Here is a 21,147-nt window from a genome sequence, read left to right as displayed (position 1 = left end):
GAAGGATGTAGCACCCAGTAGTAATTACTTGCTCTTAGATAATACATCAAAACATTTTCTATTTATATTATATTTTTACTTTTCTTAAAAAATTACAAATCTGCAAACATATAGTCACATACATTTTTAAAAAATCAATTTTGATACCTTTCCTAAATATACAAAATTATCATGCATATCTACCTCCAATTTAGATTATAACTTTGTTTAAAAAGAATGTTAAATAAACATTAAAATTATTATACTTTCTTAGTAATGTGGATATTTGAATTTTGATGATTATAATTTGGACTTCCAAAATACCTCAATGTGAGAGGAACACAATCAAGCTGTGTCTGAATATCTATTACTGCCTTTTAACATATATTTAGAAAAAGGGGTCTGCATTATTACTTTCTTCTTAAACTGTGCATTCCAGCACAGTTTTCCTTAAAGAAGACTCTAATATTACTTAGAGTGTGTGAGAATATATGTTTTTCTAAAAGAATATCCAAGCAAATATATCAAAATGTTATTGGTATCTCAACTTTCCTTCAGGAGTCGCCAACATAGCTAAGGGATTCTTTGTGCAAATGGAAAACTGTCAGTGTAGTTGCTAAACAATGGTAACATCATGGAGAGTTACAATATTTTAAAATTACATGATTAGCTGATTTTTATAATTCACTTTCAATCTAGAAGACAAATTTCCTACAGAATTGAAGGTAAATGGAATCACTTATAAATGACTGTGAAGAATAAACAATATCAACAGCTTATACTATTCCAAAAAAGAAAAATTAAGTTTCAGATTAAACATAGTGAGAATCTTACTAATGGTTAAATTTTACACACCCTGCATCCCTTAAACTGTAGACAGAAGTTGAAAGCAAAAGCCATAAGTCGTCCCCAGATGGACAGCATTTTTGGTTTTGGTATGGTATTTAAAGGCAATTTATGGACATTTCATGTTTCATTGCAGGATCATCTTAAAATTTTCCCATGTAACATGTGCTATATTTCAGATATAGATTGTCTCCCAAAGGCCCACCTGTGAATGGTGGGTTCCTAACTTGATGCAATTAGAAGCTGATAGAAGATGATCATTGTGGACTGTCTTAAGTCATTGGAGATATGTCCTAGAAAGGGATAGTAGGTATTCAGCCTGTCCTTTCTTTTTTTCCTGGCCCCCATGAGGTGAGTTATTTATTCTTCCATGATGTACTGCCTTTTCACAGCCCCAAAGCAATAGGGCTTACCAACAATGGGCTAAAATCTCTAAAACTATGAACCAAAATAAGCCTTTTTTCTTTGTAAATTGATTATCTCAGTTATTTGATACTGTCTTGAAAAGATGATTAAACGAACAAGCTTCCATTAACTATGAGTATACTGAAGGGATGTGAGCATCTTTGTGTAGATAGATTGGTAGTTTTCACACTGTGTTTTGGTAAGGGCATGGAATATTCCAAAAAACTTTTTAGGGAAGACTACAAAAAAAGGAGGGGGCATAGCTACTCTTGTTTCTTCTCTATTACATGCTAGACTCTTTTTTTCCCCCACTTAATAAGAACTTACTTAAAAGATTCTAGCTTTTAAATAAACACCTGATATCCTTTTTATTCAAGAAAGCACTTCAATATTATTTTATTTATTTGTTTGTTTGTTTGTTTGTTTTTGTGCTGAGGATTAAAACCCAGAGCCAGGGAAGGGCTTTTCCACGGAGCCACCTCCTCAGCATTTTAAATTTATTCTGATCTTCAGTAATTGTATTAGGTCTCATTAAATTGTCCAGGCCAGTATTGAGTTTTTGATCCTCCTGGCTCAGCCTCCCTACCTCCTGGGATTACAGGCATAAGTCACCATGCCAGGCTCTTTTTATTTTATTTATTTTTTCCTTGATGAAGACAAATCTTATTTTATTACAAAGATTGTCAGAGACAACCATTTCTTTTAAGAAAGTAAGGTAATTTAAATGATTCATTTTTCTTGTTGTTTTGATTTTAACAGAGTAAGATTATAAGCGTTTGCATGTTATCCCTAATTGGATAATATTTTGCAACAAAACAAAATTAGTATTTTATGTATTTTAGATTCTTGAGATTTTATGTATTTCATATTTTTACAGATTCTTGAGGTTTGGTAGATGCTTGTTCTTTTTTAAAAACCCCTATTAACTCCCTCATTTTCCATGTATGAGACTCCATATTTCAAGTTAATCATAAAATAATAAGTACAAACCAAGATCTAGGTAGGTAATGTTAGGAAACTATAAAATCTAATTTATGAATATTTATATTCCTAATGTATTATTGTTCATAATAAGAGCATTTTTTTGTTTAAAATGCAGATGCCCAACCTTAAGCCCAGACTTGATAATTAAGTAGGTGCTCTGAGTCTGCATTTCTAACAAGTCATAATACTTTTAAAAATACTTTATGTAACCAAGAAATATATTTTACAGTAACTTAGTATGTTATTATTATTGTTGTTATTTTTCCAAATAGGTTACCTGTAAATTTCTCATTTTGCCTATTTATTTCCTCTCATTCCAGCCTCATACAACCCATAATACTAATAAAGTGTAAAGTCCCAGAATAAAAAGCAACATGTTTATACTTGCAGCAAGTCCCAGAATAAAAAGCAACATGTTTATACTCGCAGCAAGGTGGTATAGGATCTCCCATCATGGTAGAACTAATGGGCTTATTTCAGAATACTACGGATTGAAGTTATTCTGATATTCTCAATATATGAGCTAATGTAAGAGTTACTAATCTTCAAAAGTCTTTAGTATAAGCAATTTATGCTTAGTTTCCAAGGTGCCTAAACAATGCTAATAAAAACCATGTTGCAACAATTGTGCGTGAGTGGCTAAAGATTATTTGGATACATATATCTGTGATAAAAAATGGTTCCATGTTCATTTAAGAATACATAAAAATCATCCCATGTATATAATTATATGTATGTCATAGATGTTATTGTAATGTGGTCTCTAACATTTTGCTGAGGATGCTTTGAGAAGAAAAATATCAACTCAAAATAATCTATGAAGAAATTAATAAAAGAAATGACTTCCATGATGAAAAGACTAGTCTTTTATTTTCATGTAATCATTTTAAATCTCACCATTTTTCTTTTTTTATATTAATTTTGATTTAGAAGTGATGGAGCTAAAATGAGTATTGGAAAATTAAAAGATGAGTTTCAAACATGTTCATTTAAGAGAATGTGATCTTATATTTTGCCAGTACTACTTTTTAATCTTTTAAATTTTATTCTATTTAATTTTTTATTACTAAAAGTTTGGACTTTAGTCTGCATTTAGAGAAAAATATAAAGATGAACAAATTAACATGAGATCAAATGGTAAAGTCCAACATAGTAATCCATTATGTTTTGTTAGTTATGGGCCTTAAAAGTACTTCTATGTAAGTAAATATACATATATTTACATAATATTTTTATAAAAAGTGAAACACAAAGCCATTGTCATTTAATTTTTGACTTATTTCATGTTTTTAAATGTAAAGTTAAAATAGATTTTAGGCAGTTTAACAGAGAATAGAATAAATTTTGTTACTTATCTGGAAAATTGTAATACATTAAGGAAATAAGAATCTAATGATTTTGTTGAATTTATTTTTGTCCTCAGTGAAAAAAAAAACTTTATGATATATTAAACTTCCTTTCACTTGTAGCTTAACTACACTGAGTTTATATTAGTGACCCTCATTAAAACAATAAAAGCAAAACAAATACACATGTTGATGATAAATATTAGTAGGCCTGAACAATTTGTCTTCATTTTTATATATAGTAAGCCATTTACCTTACTCTGAAATATAGTAGGCAACTAAATATTTGCTCAACAGGATAAAAATAGTCCATATTTTTAGATAATTATATTATAAAATTATAGATGTGTTCAATGAAAGTAGTTATATAAAGCTGAAAGTTTGAAAGTTTTTTTTTCCTTCATCACTCACATCCCAAGACATTAGTAATAGAAACTCCTTTGTGCCAGATTATAAACCTTTAGAGTTCTACCATTTCCCAGGACTTTCACTGCTAACACTGTGGTCCAGGGTATCTTCATTCTTTCTTTCTTTTTATTTTTAATCTGTCCTTTGTAGATATACATTGCAGTAGAGTGTATTTTGTGTATTTTGGTATATTACACATACATGGAGTATAATTTATTCTAATACTGTCCTATACTTGTGGTTGCATATCAATGATAGTTTATTCCAATATTCACCCAAGAGTTCTTCTTACTACTGGGCCCTATAGTTTTTTCCCACATATTCTTCCATATAATTGTTTAATAATATTTACCAATATCAGGTTCTAAATTATTTTCCCCTGCCTCTTTGATCCCATTCAGTACCATTTGGCTTTAGCACATACCAAACATGCTCATTAAGGTCTTCATTAGTTATCTTTTGCAGCATGGCAAAGTCACTACAGACAGCAGTTTAAAACAACATTCATTTAAAATATAAGTCTCCATGGATCAGGAGTCCAAGTATGACCTAACTGGGTCCTCTTTCAGGGCCTTAAAAGGCTGACAACAACATGTCAGATGGGATGACAGTCTCTTCTGAGGCTTGATTTTTGGGAGAACCCCTTTTGAAATTCATGTGAATATTGGCAGAAATAAGAATCTGGCAGCTTGTTGGCTAGAGGGCCCATGCTTCTTGCTGTCAGCCAGAGGCTGCCCTTAAGTTCTAGCTGGTCGTTGCTAGAAGCAACCCTGGCAGTTTCTTGCTTATGGGCCTCCCCAAAACTGTTGTTTTGTTTCATCAAAGCCAGCAAGGGAGATTTTCTAGCAAAATAGATACAAAAACTTTGCAATGTAACTGGTGTGACAAGCAATCACCTTTGCTTTGTTTTAGTCATTGAGCCAGTCTGTTTCTACACACACAGAAGGTTTCATGAAGGCATGAATACCAGGAATTGAAGATCAGGGGCCCCTGCTTAGAATGTGTCTGCCACAGAATCTCTTGCACCGGTTATGATTCTATCTGCCTTTAAAGATTTTTCTTCAAATATTAAGCTGGCTCCCTCTTCTCATTGTGTTGAAATCTGAACTCATAAGTCAACTTATTAGAGAATTGTTTCTTGCCTCACATGTAGAGCGTAACTCAAAAACTGTTTTTATTACCTTACCTTGCTGTATCCATTTTGTTCACAGTGGTTATCACCACAAGTTATAGTATATATTTATTTTCTGTTTCACCTTTGTAGGTACAAATTCCCTTCAGATAGATTTTTTCTATATCTTATTCTCATATGTGTCCCCACCTTCTTAAAATGTGTTATGTTCAAAGAAGTAAAGATTCAAAAATTAGTTGTTTTGACAATAAAAATGAAACATTTACTCCAATATATTGCAATGAGTATTTATTTTAAATTAGTTAAAATCTTCAATGTGTAGTACAATATAGATAGACTACAATATTTTACAAAACACTTTGTTAAATGAATAGATTTTTCAGCAAATGAATAAAAATTCACTTCTAGGCCAAAAAGGATATTATCATAAATAGTTCAATGAATTATTTAATCTAGAGATATAACCCTTATTGCGTTTCCTTCTGTATATTAGTTCAAAGAGTAGTTTCAATAAAAAATTTGGGAGCTGGGGATGTGTCTCAGTGGTAGGGCACTTGCCTAGGATATACAAGTCCCTGGGTACAATCAACAGTACTACAGAAAGTAAGGGAAGAAAAATTCAAGCCATCATGGATTTTATTTCAGGAACAAGTATTCTCTCATGAATCCTCATGAAATGCATTACTGTGAACATAATTAAAGGGAAATTCATCATATTAATTCCCCATACACTATGTATTTTATTCTTTTATAAGAGGTCACTGTGGATATATCAAACCATGCTTGCAGGCTGGTAGGTTTCAGTAGCAATAGGCTTGTTTCTTCTTGCTTTTTGTCCCTTAAAGCTCATCATAAAATCAGTAGGATTTCTCTGTTTAAAAGAGATCAAAATAGAAAACATAGCCTTCATATTTGAGAATACATTTCTTTTTCTGGTAAATAACAACCTGTCAATTTTTAAAAATATATTCCATTATTCAGTAAACTTAGAATAATAAGATTGTCATAGATCACAAGAAACATATGACTGAAAGTGGACATAACAACTAATAAATTTATTTATAAATATATATTAATTGAAATGTTTATGGTACTAGAATTACTAGCCTTAAATATTTGACAGGTAAAATTATTCTCCAGTATGTACTACTACTTAAACTATCCTTTGTATATACACATTGTAATATTAACCCTATGCTCTATGAGGCTATTTATTAATAGTCACTGTTTATTAAGGTAAAATATAATTTATATCATTTATAATCACAAAATGCAATATTTATTTCTCTTTCATATTTTGTATTATTTTAATCACCAATTGTATAACTATGAATTTCCTCAAATTATATTTTGTTCCTGCATTCATGTGATGAGTAAAGGGTGGCTGGTATTTATTGGAATAACTTTCAGTTTACAGCTAGCGGCTAGCAGCTATGAGAAGCTTGTAATGCTTGAAGAATCTACACTCGTTTAGGCCTGATAGGAACACCTGCAGGATGGGATGCTCTGCTCTAGAGAGCCCTTAGTGAAACTACACCCTAAGCACTTGTGGTTAGTGTTGCCAAACTGCCAGGCCAGGAAACTGATAACCAAGAACTTCCACATGGAACTCCTAACATAGAAACCTCCTCCCCTAGGGACAAAGACCCTTCCTGATGATAGCAATATTTAGAGCATCCTCATAGTGTGCTTACATTAAGCATAAGATGATTGGCTTATGGATACTAGTTTGCTTGTGTATGGTTGATGGGCACGCCCCCTCCAACCCTATAACAATTGTATGCATTCCAAAAATAAACTGAGCTACTGGAAGACGACCTGAGATGGGTGTCCAGCCAGTTCTCTCACCAGCTCCCAGAGTCTGTGTGTTGATTCCTTGTCTCTAACTCCCACGGACAAGGTAGCCCAGCAACTAATTGACCAGAACCACAGCAGGTAATATGTTCCTGATGTCCCATGTCCCAAAATATGAGAATCCTCATTGTATGATGTTCTCCCAAGATCAATACACAAACAGTATAAAGTAAAGAGAATATGGAAATACAAATGCAGTTTAAAACTTCAAGTTAATTCCAGGAGAATATATTGAAACATACATAATTTTTGATAATAATTATGGCTGAAAGTAAGATGAGTAACCTGGTGTGGCATCTTGTGTGGCATCTTTTAAATCTTGCCATCTATGAGGATTCTACACTTCTTCCAGAACGCATTGAAGCATGATAATTATAAATGTGTATGTGTGTGTGTGTGTTTGTTTAAATCCTACTACAGTTCTTAAAATTTAGTGTTATTTTAATGAATGACATTTGCTGAGAATTTTTAATCTTCAAGGGTAAAGTTGAATTTGTATGTACCATTTGTGTAATTTAGTGGATAAAATTTCTTCTGTTAAGACACCTGTTACTGCTAGTATATTTACTTTTAAAACATATAAAATTAAAGAGTTTTAGACCTACATCTAATTATCTACACAGACATTTTTGTGCTATACAATAAAATCAACACCTTCCTAATTATTTCCCATAGACCACAAAACAATAATTTTTTAGTAGATAGAAATCTTTTCTGAAAATATGTGATGTCAACATTTTATTACAAGAAAAATAAGTTTGATTAAATTATTATAAGCAAATTTATTAGACTATTTGCAAAGATAACTTAATATTCAATAAAGCAACACAGAACATGCTTTTTAAAACACTATATTCATCTGCAATGGAGAGATGAAGCAGGCACGCTGGATGTCAAGTATCTCTAAGTCAATTTCTCATTTTGCTCTGTATTTCTGCAGAGCCAATCTAAACATAGAGATTCTTGCAAATCAATGTGAGGATGGCAGTTGGATTAGTTAAGTACCATCATGAAGCATGACTAGAAATTGGTCCTTTCTGTTGTTTACAATGTTTTCTCCTCTTGGAAACTAATAAAGACAGGGAAACTTTAGTTAGCAGTTTCACTTAACCTTACTAAGGATATTTGAGTCTTAATTTCAAATCATGTACACATTGAAGAAGTGGTAACTTTGCTTGAAAATCAAATTGAGAAATGGTGTTTTAACAAGATTTTGCACATACAGGTGGCCTCCAACTTCCAATATGATTTTTCAACTTTAGGATGATACAAAGGTAATTCAGTGGAAACCATACATTAAAACTTGAATTTGTATTTTTTTCCTGGACTAATGATAAGAACTCTCACTTGATGATGGGCAGTGGAAGTAAGCTATTCTGAGCATCATGATCCTAAAGATAAAAAAAAAAAAAAAAAAAGATCTAGAGTGTGCTGTGTTTCTAAGCCATCTAATACTTTAAATATATTAAATGCATTTTTAACTTTTTATATTTTCAAATTAAGATTAGTTGATTGAGAGATAATCCCATAAAAAATTCAGGAGTATATGTATTTTAAAACTGAGAATAAGTTCTTAACAATACAAGGAAGGAAAGGTAATCAGTGAAGAAAGCTCTAAAACTCATTCAGATTGAATAGTTGTGAGAATTTATGGTAAAGAATAGCCTAGAATGCAGTGGGGTGGAGATACCCTCCATTCTCTGATTAAGAAAATATTTAAAAGATAACAAAGTCGAAATTGAACAGTAGTAAATATCATCTTTAGAGGTTTTAGGAGTCATTTATTGATAAAAACTATTTCATTTGGCCACTTAGAAAAAAAGCATTCATTCAGGGACTGAACTAGGACCATCTAATAACTGAGCCATGTCCCCATGCCTATTTTATTTTATTTCTATATTTTTCTGAGACAGGGTATCCCTAAGTTTCTTGGGCCTTGATAAATTGCTGAGGTTGGCTTTGAACTTGGGATCCTCCAGCCTTGGCCTCCTGAGCCATGAGTATTACAGGCATGTACCACTATGCCCAGTGAGTAAGAACTCTTAGTCTATTATAAGAAATGACAAAATGTGTTGAATTAATATATCAAAGAGATAAAAAAATTTAATGATCCAACTATAATTCATTATTTTATATTATTATGGTGGTAAAGTTTTTGTTTTTGCTTTTGTTGCTTTGGGAAATGAGATCTCACTCTATTGTCCAGGCCTGCTCAAATTTGTCATTCGCCTGCTTCAAACTCCCAAGATGTTGGCATTACAGGGATTTGCCCCCACAACTAAGCATGTGCCACCATTTCAAATTTTATGGTGTCAATTTCAATGTGTATTTTATCCAGCTGGTATTGATTACCCAATGTTTCAAAGAGATGTTGAAATATTGAATTTTAAATAAGATGTAGAATTGATATATATTCAGTTTAGTAGAGTAAAAATGTAAGTAGTATATGATGATGAAACTGTCTAAGCTAAACTTAATGATTGGATTTAAATATTGAATTCATAATTTGACTTTATGTAAGCACAGAAGATTCTGATATCACATAGTAAAATTACAGCAGCCTCAATAAATTCAAAGAATATTTGTTTTCAGGAGTGAAGAAAGAAAACCATCAGAATAGAAATACATTATGCTAAACTTTTGGCTTATAGATTTTAGAACATTCCGTGTGGTATGATTGTTTATGGTAAATAGTTATAGAGTAAAATCATTGCCACAGGGCACAATTAAAACCACTAAATTTAATGAAGCCTAGGAACTTTTCTCTTCATATATTAATTAATATTCCAACGGGATTTTAAAATAGTCTTGGGTAATCACATGCTTATTGGTAGGAAATAAAATCACTGTCTTTTATACCTACTAATCAGTGCACACAGCTCACCCACTTATCCATGGGTAGTTGAGCCAAGACCCCCCAAATAGGCATGAAACTATGTATAATATCAAATCCTGTACATACTATGCTTATTTTCTATGCACACATATCTTTTTTTTTCTTTTTTTTTATTGGTTGTTCACAACATTACAAAGCTCTTGACATATCATATTTCATACATTAGATTGAAGTGGGTTATGAACTCCCAATTTTACCCCAAATGCAGATTGCAGAATCACGTCAGTTACACATCCACAATTTTACATAATGCCCAATTAGTAATTGTTGTATTCTGCTACCTTTCTTATCCCCTACTATCCCCCCTCCCCTCCCCTCCCATCTTCTCTCTCTACCCCATCTACTGTAATTCATTTCTCTCCTTGTTTATTTTCCCATTCCCCTCACATATCTTTGATAAAGCTTATTTTATAAATCAGTCACACAAGAGATTAATATCAAAAATTCACCACAGATCTTAGCAATCACAGGATAGATTTTTTTTTCCTCATAAGCTGAGTCTTCTCACCTTTAACATTTAAATAAAGCACAGTATAGTTTCTTTCTGGAATATTCCAATTACTAGCATAAGTACTCTTGTATTTTGAGACCATTATTAAGTATATAAGTGTTATTTGAACACAAGCATTCTGATATTGTAACAGTCAATCTGATAACCAGGAATGCAACTAAGAAATTTGAGGGCAGGGTAGTGTAATACAGTGTTGTGTTCCAGACCAAGCTGGATCCAGATCCCAGGCAGGATATAGTAGAAAGGCATGATATTTCATCATGATAAAATCTAAAACTTAGGAATTTTTTTTCTGGAATTTTCTATTTAATATTTATGATCAGAATTTACCATGGATAAACAAAACTGTGGAAAGTGCAACCACAGATAAGAGATTTGATATCAAGGATAACAAAAAGTAAAAAACTTGTTTATTATTTTTGTTGTTCCAATATAAGTTGAGAAGCAGTCATCTGGAAATAATTGCAAACTAATTCTACCTTTGAGCTCTTTAATAAGTAGCGTATGGGAGAGAGCATGGCTTCTCATTGACAAGTCTACAGGTAAATATTGATAGGAAAGAGTCAACTTTTAAATTATGAAGGGGAGAGTCTTCTATGAAGCAGATGAGAATGGGATGTTTGTTTATAATAGAATGAAAGTTTCAGATGATGCAGAGGAAAAGAGGGTATAATTAAGAAAACAGACTTCTAATTCTAAGAATGAGATGAATTGTATGATAAAAGAGATGAAGGAAAATCCTGGTTACAGAAAAAACTGAGATCTAAGGGGACCACATTTTCTTCAAAGGCTGAATATCAAGAACGTAAAACAATGTTATTTTGATGTGGAAGCAGTTAGGTTGAGGATTATAAGGCTGTGAGGTAACACAGATATCCAGACACACACCACTGGAAATCCATTGAACATTTTCAAGTAGGTCAAAGTTCTTTAATAGAATAATTTAAAAATAAATAAGTAAGTAAATAAATAAATAAATAAAACTGATTTTCAAAGTAGTTTTGGGTATTGTTTAGTTTACTCACATCAGATTCTTTACCTTGCTATACAGGCAGTGATATCATGCACTCAATTGTCCCACCTTTTCTGTCTCCATTCACATTATTAACTCTAATAATGACCAGACTTTTTTTTATATTAATCAGTCTCTTGTGACTTGTAGACATTAATGCATGCAATGGCATGAAATTTCATAGGAAAATAATATTGATGATGAAATTTCTATAAATAATTCAATGAAAATATATAATTTTTCACAAGTTCAATCTATTAGTACAATATTTTATGAGAAACAACAGAAAATATTATGGAAATGCTTAAAACTGAACATTAATGTCAGCAGATCTAGAGTTCTATTACCAAATAATGGGTTCTGATTCTACCAAAATGATCAGTTCAAAGCAAAGTTTCAAAAATATTGATCTTCTGCAAACCTTCTTTTGAAATGACTTCATTTCAATTCCAAAAAATGACTCAAGTGGATTTAAAAATGAGGTTGAAGCTACACCAAGAAATTTACCTTAATATAATGAAAGTGCCTATTTTTACTGGCTGAAAGCAGTTTAGTACAAAATTTTTCTAATAGAAATGCATTATAAGCACTCTAAATAATATAATTCAATACATGTTTTATGAATTAAATAGTTTATAACTGGTGATAAAGTTTCTGAAATATTTTCTTCTGATAATCACGCAGTAGTCATGCCTGGCTGAAATTTATTTCTTGAGAATTCACTAACTTTTAGTAAGGCTACAGTAACTTTTTATTACAAATACTATTGCTTATAGATTTACATAATTCAGAATTTAGAATTAAATTTACAAATGAACTTCAATATTTTGTATAGATTTGCATCTGTTAAAAGACTGTATTATCATCCTTATTCAGCGAGTGTAATTTAAAAAAATAACTCTACTATGTGGTTGCTTAGAGTAAAATATTGTGACTATTTTTAAAAAATTAATTTGTGATATTCATTTTTATCAATGTTCATATTAGACCCTTCAAAGTAGAGACACATGTCCTAACACATGTAAAAATTGGACATGGGAATAAAGCAAAGAAAAATAGTTATGATGAAGGTATTTATCAAATGACCAAATTGTTCAAAAAGGAGTGTTACTTTGTCACCTTCTCCACCTACTTCAGGTGTTGATATTGGCTGTAGCTTACAACACAGTTTGAAACTTGCATTCTATCTTAACATTTTACAAGATCACAAAATAACCCTTACTGTATTCTGCTATGTGGACAGGTAATATAAAAAGACATTGCCATGCTTCCTAAGACTATTTTAAAATCTAAATTAATGTGTGTGGGATAAGAGAATATGCATAGAGACTATATATATTGAGAATGTATTTAAGAGAGACAACAGGAAATTTTACAGTGAAGACATAATATATATGCTGTTGGCAAAACATTTCCTAATTAGAAATATAACAGTAGATGGAAATTTTATCAAGTGTAAGTAACAGCCTAAATAAGAAATACAGAAAATTGGAATTGATGCATGGCCTCTTCAACACAGAATAAACATTGAACTGACCTTAATGTTATGAGCATCTGGTAATAGTCCAGACATGAAACAAATCATTGTAAACATACCAAAATATCATCTGAAGTGGTGGTAAAGACAATATTATTTAGTTATATATTTCCTATTCTGTCTTACATTTCATATATGACTGATAGTCTATATAAATCTGGCATTGGGCTCCTTATTTTTGTATTACTAACCTCTTTCATTATTCACAAAACTAAGTAAATACCAAGGATTCAATTTCTCATTTTTCTATAAATATTTCATTTTCACTTGGTATTGGTTAGTTACCAAATTCTGGAAAAGAATGATTCTCATTATTCATTCTTCCTATTCATCCATCCATCCAGCCATCTGCTTATTCAAAAACAAATCTACTGAACAGAAGCTTTGAGGTAAACACAGGGATAAAGAGGTAAATATAGCAAAGTTTTATCTATGTGAAAGTATGATTTAGGAAGTGAAAATAGGTTAAAATGCAATATTTATATTGTAATTTGGGGATTATTTAGGCTATACCAAGTATTATATGTATGCTTTCTTATTTATTTTTCATGATAAATATATGAGCTAAGGATCAGAATTTCGATGTTTTTGGAGAGGAAACCAATATTCAAAAAATTTAGTAACCTGTCCCAAGTTTCAATGATAGGTTGTGTGTAGAAATTTTAAAATAATTAATTTATTTATAAACAGTCTTACAAGCTTTCATAGTAATTTACTGCCATAAATACCAAAACATATTGTGAATATTGTTTTTGACTAAGCAATCAAATAACATTCTATTTGTATTTGTTTTCTACCATGACTAATAAATTTTCACACACATACTTGTTTAAATCTCAGAGATTTATTCTCACATTTGTGGATGTCAAAAGACAAAAATAAACTTCACTGAGCTAGAATCAAGACATTAACAGGGCCATGGTTTCTTCAGAATTTAAAGGGGGAATCATATTTGCCTCTTGTAAATTTTACTCTGTTAGCAGTTTTTGGTTTTCAATCACATTCAACTTTGCCTCTCTGTTCATATTACCTTCTGAATGCCAAGTCTGTTTACCTCTGTGATATGTGAGTTGTGTTTGGGGCTCACCCAGAAAATCTATGATATTCTGCCAATCTCAAAAATATTAACATCTGTATTACTGTATTTTATATTTATAGTTCATATAAATTATCATACACAGATTCCAGATATGCATAGAAATATATTTTGGTGGCCATTATTCTGTGTTCTATACTACTCTAGATCTTGAACTTGAAATTCTTGAACTTCTAGTCATTGAACTTGAACTTGCACAGTCATGTTCCTTTGACTATATTGGATGTCTACAATTTCTCCTTTTCCAAATCACTTTATTTGCAATATTTACCTTCTTTAGGTCAATTGTCTTTAAATTTATTATACCTCTAATATCTAGTGGTTAATATTTGGAAAATTCCCCCTATTTTAAATACTCTATATCTTGCTGTCCTGATCCAACCAGTTTCCTTCCCTATCAATGCATGTACATTTTCCATTCTAGTAAGACTAATCTCATCACTGTCCAGTTAATACAAAATGACCATCCTTCATGCTGCTGCTTTGCTTATGTTGAATATTTTCACTTGAAAATTACATTTTGACCTGATTTGTTTATCAAACTTGTCTACTTTCAAAAAATTATAATGGAAAAAACATCTCCAAAAATAATACAAATAGAATATGATCAGATAATCCGTGAAATGTTTAATTAGCATGCAAAACTGATCTGCAATATGAATAACAAAAATAACAAAAATTAAATGGAATTAAATCTATTTCTATAATTATTTGTATATTTAAGCTTTTTCATACTGGGATGAAACAGTCATTCTCATGCATTGGAATCCCTTTCCTTCATTACATCTTTTTAGGAAATCATATTTCTTTTCTTTAATTTATTCATACTAGGTAAAATTTTTATCTTGGCTTCTTTGGGCCTTCCCATGCTCATTCTTTCTACACTGACATGATATAATGAGTCAATGCAATTCTAGAAATTACCCTGGTAATTAAGAAAAAGTAATCTGCATTATTTTAGAATAGGAAAGATGACTATAAGAAAATATAAACTCTTATTTGAAGGGATTAAATGTCTAAGAAATTATGAAAGACATTCAGTACAGAGAGTAACATTGCACTTCTTTTGTATTTTTTTGTTTGTTTTAATTAGTTACACATGACAGTACAATGATCTTGACATATCATATATTTGAATCAGATGGGATATAATTTCTCATTTTTCTGAGTGTACAGGTTGCAGAATTACATTGATCATGCAGTCACATATATACCCACAGCAATAATAATGTCTATTTTATTCTGCTGTACTTCCATTCCCTCCTACCCCTCCCCTCTCATCACTTTTCTCTACCCAATCTAATGTGACCCACTTATTCTTCTTCTTCTTCTTTTTTTTTTTGCTTCTTATTCTACACAAAATTTAAGTACTGTTGAAAGCATAGTTAACATTAAATAAAATTTTAAAGTAAAATTCTGAGTAGAGCTTTTTCTTTTCAAAATATAGGTATAATTAGAATGGTGCATTACTTATAACAAATTTAAATGATCAAATGCATTTTCAAATCTTGTAGTCACATATTCTATTTGCAGAAGATGTTCTGTTATACACAACACATTTTACACTATTACTTCTTATATTAAAAATAGAGTCAAACCAAATATGTCGAAGAGAGCCAGAGCATTTGCACAGAAAATAATACTTTAATATCTAATAGACAAGGATCTGAGTGAGATTAAAAGGGATGAAGAAAGATACATTATTCATGCACTGCTTGGTGTATAAAGACAGATTTTAAGTCCTTCATTGTTACCATTATTTTTCAAAATCAGAGAAAATTGCTTTATGCAAGTTCTCACATTCTTATTGCTTCACAGTCCACTAAAATAGAGGTGCTCATGATAGATAAACAATCACCTTCCAGGAATTCATTCAGCCAAAACTTTTCTATCATTCTTTTATAACATTAGGACTCATTATCATCTAGAATAAAAATGTGTATTTAAATGTCACTTATTGTATACAACCAGATATATGAAAAATTGTGTTTTTGTGTGTAATATGAATTGTAATGCATTCTACTTTCATATATAACAAATTAGAATAAAAAATTAAAAATGTAATTTAATGTGTTTGTTATACTGAAATATTTCTGAGAGCTGCTTGTATTGATTTCATTAAATGAAATATAAACATTAAAAGTTCTGCCTTTTTAATGTAAAAAGAAAACCTAAAATATTATGTGCTAGTAATATTTAATTATATTATTTTTATCTTCTTTAAAAGTTAATTTAAGAAAAATTAAAATCCATTTATTTTATAAAATAAAACAAAATACAAAAATATATGAAATAAAATATAAAAATAAAAATCCATTTATTTTACATAATAAAATAAAATATAAAAATAAAAGTCCATGATATCATACACATCTTCAATCACATTTAGTTTCTATATAAAAATAAAAGTCCACTTATTTTTATATAGAAACTAAATGTGATTGAAAATGTGTATGATTTCATGCCATGCATCTGTCAGTATATTATTAACCTAACTGGCATTACTCTTTTTATAAGGAAGCCATATTTTAGGATTTAATAATGTCACCAAGAATAGCAAAATATTATAAATTAAGTATCTTATTGCTATAAAAATGACATTAAGATTCTTGAAAAACACACATTTGTTTCTTTTTTATTAAAAATTTTATATCTTTAGTAATAAGAGCTCTAGATCAAATGTATCTTCAGTGACAAAGGTTTGCAGACTGTGTCCATGAATGATTAAGATCAAATTTGCTGTATCTCCAGAGTTGGTCTTTTCTAGATCACAATAAATCTTGGATACTGTCAACATCCCCACTTCTTTTTTTAGACATATTTCACACAGCGGTGACCTGTCTAGTCATACACACTTTTACGTTTATACCTCTGGGTCCCAATTATAATATATATTCCTGAACACTGTTTAAAGAATGAATGAGTTGCTTTTAAATTACCCTTGCGTCGAGAGGTCTTTTTGAAGAGTCTTTCCTCTACCTTAACACATACATAATCTTTTTTTGATCTTGGACAGAGACTCTTCACCTTTAGCTTCTGTTATCACTTCATCTTGAAACTTCTCGTGTTGTCCATTGCTCTTTTAAACTGTTTTACCTCTGTTCACCATTTAATATGATCCTTTTCAGAGCTGAAATTTTTGCTTTTTTCTGTTCTTGTGTTATAGTTGCTACATGGCAATTAGCCACAATGAGTAATTATGATGTTACTCTAGCTCAGGGGTTTTAAAAGTGGAAGATTTTCCCTCCTACCCTCACTAAAGAACACGATGGACAATCTGATGACATTTTGGATTGTCACAACTGGAAAGGGATTGCTACTGTTAGTTAGTGGACTGAAGTCTGGAATATTGATAAACTTATGTAATATATAAGTGATTTCTCTACTACATAGAATTGCCTGGCATCACATCTCAATGAACCAAGATTTCAATAGCATAAGCTGTTACAGTTGTCAAGTATTAGTCGTACTAATGAAAAGCTGATGAACATACAGCTGTTGCTTTGTCTGGCTTCAATTCCTGTCACTTTGATCATATTTTCTACTCCAGCAATGCTAAAAGCCATTTTATTAGATTTTCCTACATTGGCAAATGGTTTTCTCTCTGACTTGTATTCTGTTTTTTGTTGTCCTTTCAGCAAAAACACATACATATTTTAAGATTAAGCTAAAATACTGTGTTTTCAAATTTCCTCCTGAACTCTCAGGTTGTATCTTTGTATTTTCTTCTGTTCTTCACACTTACTTCTGTTTTGATAATCATCATATTATTCATATACTTTTGAACATATCCCTGTTTGCGTTCATTGTTCATTGTATTTTTCATATCAGATCATATCAGAAAAATTGTTTGAACAACTCCCAAATGTTATACCTCCAATGATTCTAAAAAAGATATTGTAAGCTCTTATTACAAAAATCCTGGTAAAAACAAAATAGAGAATGTTCCACCTGTCATGATGTCAATCAATGATAAGCCACAGGATAGCTATCATAGGTTTAGACAAAAGCCCCCTAGGAAATACATAGATGACATGGACGAATTAGAGAGGGAAAAAAAATTGTATAAAAGTGTGCTGAACATTTTCTTCAGTATTGAAGAATTCATGAGATTTCTTCAGAATCCCTCAATATTATCCCAGTTTAAAAAAAAGAGGGGAAGGACCTAGGGTTGTAGCTTAGTGGTAAAGTTCTTGCCTCACATGCATGAGGCACTGGGTTTGATACTCAGAACCACATAAAAATAAATAAAATAAAGATATTGTGTCCATCTAAAATAAAAAAAAATTGAAAAAAATCTTAAAGTTTAAAAATTCAATTTCCTTAAATATTTCCATTTAAAGTGTCAGTCTGTTAACAAAAATGAAAAGAGAGCAATAAAAGGAAAACATTTAGCATCTATTTCTTTTACCAAATTATTATTATTTTAAAATTACCTTCCCTCATGATAATAATGAAAACTACCAAATTAGAGTAATATGTAGGTTTGTTTCAACATCAGACCCATTTCACACACAAACTACCTGTTAAAGGCCCTCCTTTTTAGGGGAATTAAATAAAAATAAGGAGGGATGAATGTGAAACTTGCAATTCGTAGATGAAGCTGAGAATTGTCCTGCTATGGTTTTGATGATCGGCCTGCAGTAGGCTGGCCATAATAACACATTGATTGCCAACCTCCCCACCTCTTAAGCTTGCCACTTAAAAATCTGGACCGATGTTGTTCCCTTAATGCATTGCCAGGTAGGCATTACACCTACTGAAGGAGCACACTCTACATTGACATTAAGACTCTTCTAACATTCTTCCCCAGACATTCAAGCAGAGTTTTGTCCTAGAACTCCTGTCTTTATGGCATTCACTGTCTCATTTTAATCTCTTCCATTTTCTAGACGTCTATTTCTCACCCTGAGGAAAGGAAAAAGAATCACTCAAGGACACTTGTTCCCACTTCAAAAAAATTTCTGGTATTAGATCCCTCATGCTAATAAAAGACAATCCAAGTAAAGAGTTGGTTAAAAAAATAATTATTATTAATAATACAGATTCCCAAAGGATAGCATCATGCTGACACTTTATCTGGATATATAACTTTCAGAGGAAGTATGTCTAAGAATATCAACCTAATAAAAAACGAGAATAGCACAACTAAAGTTTATAATGTGTTTTGATATATTTAAGTTATTTAACAATGTTACTATAAAATATTTGTTCAGATTCATAAAGTTCATAATTATTGTATATTTTTTCATGGTTTGATAACAATGTCAGGTGTATGACCTATTTTTGTACAGCTTAATTAAGAGGAGAATTCTTATGAAGCTACCTTGCATATAATGTATTTTGAAAATTAAAGTCATGAATAAAGAAAAGCAACTCAGATACCCAGAATAACATTTGTTTTTTGTTTCCTATTTTTGCAATGCCCAGAAGATATGCTTGGCATATCTTGAAGAAGCAGAAACATCATTGAAAATCCATCAGGTGAAACAATTTTTATCCTATTAGGAGGTCTATCAAAGACATGAAAAGACAGGAAAAATAATTTTATGTTGAGGAAAAAATGTACATGCTGTTACCATCTGCTTTGAAAGAAAACCAAATAGATAAGAGTGAAAATCCATTTGATGGTGATATCCTGTAAGAAAGTAGAATAATGAAATTTTATTTCCTAAAGACAAAACTCAGAGATGCTTAAAAAAATTGAAAAATGCCAGGCAGACTGGCAGCAAACAAGACAGACATATTGTCTATGTTAAAAACAGAGTCATACAGTGACAGACAGAGTTCTTCAACTAAAAATATGATACATGGCTTCCATAAATTATGCTATATTACTCTTTAAAAAGAGTACAGTTGCATATTTTGAAAAAAAAGTTGTTTAAAAAATACTATTGCATACTTACATGAAAATTATCTTTCTCTCTTTAAAAAACAATACTTGCTTTGCAAATAGTTTATTTCTTTCTCTTTGTAATAGAGTCTGATTCCATTTTTCATGTGTGACTGAGGACAGACTGCAAACACCAACATCCAGCCTTTCTCTCTGTCCCACATCTTTTTTTTTTACATTTTTTTTTAAAGAGAGAGAGAGAGAGAGAGAATTTTTTTAATATTTATTTTTTAGTTTTTGGCGGACACAACATCTTTGTTTGTATGTGGTGCTGAGGATCAAACCTGGGCCACATGCATGCCAGGCGAGCGCGCTACCGCTTGAGCCACATCCCCAGCCCCTCTGTTCCACATCTTAAAAAGGTGATAAGAGAGACCAGTATCCAATGCTTTGATAGAAGTTGGAAGTTAAACTAGGAAGTTAAATGACTTAAGTACTGACCTACATGGGAATCCTCAGGTTAGCTGTGTCCAGTAACCAAATTGAAAGGAAAGCCAGCACCTCTCCTGCTCTTTTAAGTCATTTCAGTCCTGCATGAGAAGTGTCTTTCCCTCCTCAAAAGTCTTATATGTGAATAACCTCTAGTAATTTCTTTGTGCATGTAGACATTGTAAGTTCTGATATTACAACCAAATTTTGGGTAGCAGGGATTCTTTCCACCTTTGAAGTGTGATCATGATACACATCATACAAGATATCTGTACAATATAATTCATACAATATTCAATAGAAGTTACACATTGAAGAAAACATTCAAATGTAATCAGGATCATAAATACTGGTATATTTAAAAAATATCTGTTTCATTTCAATATAACATTAAGTTAATATCTCCTTGATGAAATAGTTATAAGCATCAGAGTCCTAGTACAGTGTTATTTTATATATTGATATAAAGGTATTAAACAGGGATGCATTTTAATGTTTAAAGGAATTGTTAGCTGAAAAAGTCTGAATTTGTAACGATTTATGAGAGATAAATAATGTATGCTTCCTGAAGACATAAAATCTTCTTAAGAATAAATACATTTAAAGAGGCTGAAAATAGCAATCACTTACTTCTGTATCTTGATATTCCTATTCGATTGAAGCATTGAAAAATATTTATAGGTCACCAGGTTAATAAGTCATGAGTACAAAAAGAAACATTATTCTTTGTTTACTGAGTTAATTGTATGTTTGTCTCTGCATGTGTAGATGAAGACTCATAGCTGACTCAGGTAGGAATTGGAATAATGGATTAATATT

Source organism: Urocitellus parryii, chromosome 2 (genome assembly GCF_045843805.1).
Source record: "Urocitellus parryii isolate mUroPar1 chromosome 2, mUroPar1.hap1, whole genome shotgun sequence".
In the NCBI taxonomy this organism is placed as follows: Eukaryota; Metazoa; Chordata; class Mammalia; order Rodentia; family Sciuridae; genus Urocitellus; species Urocitellus parryii.
The sequence above is the reverse complement of the archived record's forward strand: the minus strand, read 5'-3'. Positions refer to the sequence as shown.